Here is a 2,500-nt window from a genome sequence, read left to right as displayed (position 1 = left end):
TTCCTGAGGGTCCCAGACTGGTGGATGGAGCCCAGGCTTGGGTGAGTCCTCCAGGGCTGGTTCCTGAGGGTCCCAGACTGGTGGATGGAGCCCAGGCTTGGTGAGTCCTCCAGGGCTGGTTCCTGAGGGTCCAGACTGGTGGATGGAGCCCATGGCTTGGGTGAGTCCTTCAGGGCTGGTTCCCAAGGTGTCCAGGCTGAGGGCTGAATCCCAGGCTTGGTGGACCAAGTCCACTTGGTCTACCAGTGGTAGGCTCGAAAAGTCGAAAAAATGACTAAGTCCAACTTGGTCTACCAGTGGTAGGCTCGAAAAGTGGAAAAAATGACTAAGTCCAACTTGGTCTACCAGTGGTAGGCTCGAAAAGTCGAAAAAATGACTAAGTCCCATTTGGTCTACCAGTGGTAGGCTCGAAAAGTCGAAAAAATGACTAAGTCCCATTTGGTCTACCAGTGGTAGGCTCGAAAAGTCGAAAAAATGACTAAGTCCCATTTGGTCTACAGTGGTAGGCCCAAAAAGTGGAAAAAATGACTAAGTCCAACTTGGTCTACCAGTGGTAGGCTCGAAAAGTCGAAAAAATGACTAAGTCCCATTTGGTCTACCAGTGGTAGGCCCAAAAGTCGAAAAAATGACTAAGTCCAACTTGGTCTACCAGTGGTAGCTCCGAAAAGTCGAAAAAATGACTAAGTCCAACTTGGTCTACCAGTGGTAGCTCTGAAAAGTCGAAAAAATGACTAAGTCCAACTTGGTCTACCAGTGGTAGGCTCGAAAAGTTGAAAAAATGACTAAGTCCAACTTGGTCTACCAGTGGTAGGCTCGAAAAGTCGAAAAAATGACTAAGTCCAACTTGGTCTACCAGTGGTAGCTCTGAAAAGTCGAAAAAATGACTAAGTCCAACTTGGTCTACCAGTGGTAGCTCTGAAAAGTCGAAAAAATGACTAAGTCCAACTTGGTCTACCAGTGGTAGCTCTGAAAAGTCGAAAAAAATGACTAAGTCCAACTTGGTCTACCAGTGGTAGGCTCGAAAAGTTGAAAAAATGACTACAAGTCCCGTCCCACTTGGTCTACCAGTGGTAGGCTCGAAAAGTTGAAAAAATGACTAAGTCCAACTTGGTCTACCAGTGGTAGCTCTGAAAAGTCGAAAAAATGACTAAGTCCCACTTGGTCTACAGTGGTAGGCTCGAAAAGTTGAAAAAATGACTAAGTCCAACTTGGTCTACCAGTGTAGCTCTGAAAAGTCGAAAAATGACTAAGTCCAACTTGGTCTACCAGTGGTAGGCTCGAAAAGTTGAAAAATGACTAAGTCCAACTTGGTCTACCAGTGGTAGCTCTGAAAAGTCGAAAAAATGACTAAGTCCAACTTGGTCTACCAGTGGTAGGCTCGAAAAGTCGAAAAAAATGACTAAGTCCAACTGGTCTACCAGTGGTAGCTCTGAAAAGTCGAAAAAATGACTAAGTCCAACTTGGTCTACCAGTGGTATGCTCGAAAAGTTGAAAAAATGACTAAGTCCAACTTGGTCTACCAGTGGTAAGGCTCGAAAAGTTGAAAAAATGACTAAGTCCAACTTGGTCTACCAGTGGTAAGCTCGAAAAGTCGAAAAAATGACTAAGTCCAACTTGGTCTACCAGTGGTAGGCTCGAAAAAGCTGAAAAATGACTAAGTCCAACTTGGTCTACCAGTGGTAGGCCCCGAAAAAGCTGAAAAAATGACTAAGTCCCACTCGGTCTACCAGTGGTAGGTCGAAAAAGTGCGAATTTTTCTAAGTCCCCACTTTTGTCTACCATTTCACGCCAAAAACTAGTGAGGGTGGCGAGCTCCAGGATTTCTGACCCCCTTCGCCCGACTCCCTTGCCCGACGAAGGTGCACTCCGGTCGGCCTCGGAGCGAGTTCGCCCGCGCTCTGGAGGATTTTTCGTCGGGGGGTTTTTCAAAGGGGTGCGTCGGACTGTTGAGGAGAGTGGCAATCTATAGGGGTCCAAGCACTGGAGATGATTCTCCATTCATTTCTAAGCATGGCAGAGCTTAAATAAAGCCCCATTAATAGTTCCAAAGTGGATTTTTGGACACTATAACACGGACCCGATCCTACCCGACCATGAAGCTCCGCAGGTCGGCCTCCGTCCCGCCCCCCCGCCCCCCAGGCGGTACGGAGGAAAAACCAAACTTCCAGAGACGGTTCCAGGGGGGGTATCTCTTTTATTATTTTGACCCGATCGAATGGACTACCAAGCCCGCCTGGGTAGGCAACCGCGCGGCCCTCCGTGGCCACTGTGCGCGGTGCGTTCCTACCCGACCCAGCGGGTTAGCCTCCAGGGGGGTCCTCCGTCAGGGGGAGGACCTTTCCGAACCTATCCGAGGGAGTCGTAGACGGCCCGTCTATATCGCAATCTGCCCTAACACGATAACCGGTCGGCCCGAGAGCCGTCGGACTCGATGCCTCGGTGGTCTCGCGGCCCCCGAGCTCCAGCACCCGGCTTCAAAAAGCTCCGGACCCCCGGTTTC

The sequence above is a fragment of the Astyanax mexicanus genome, unplaced genomic scaffold, assembly GCF_023375975.1.
Source record: "Astyanax mexicanus isolate ESR-SI-001 unplaced genomic scaffold, AstMex3_surface scaffold_74, whole genome shotgun sequence".
Classification (NCBI taxonomy): Eukaryota; Metazoa; Chordata; class Actinopteri; order Characiformes; family Acestrorhamphidae; genus Astyanax; species Astyanax mexicanus.
This window is presented reverse-complemented; position numbering follows the sequence as displayed.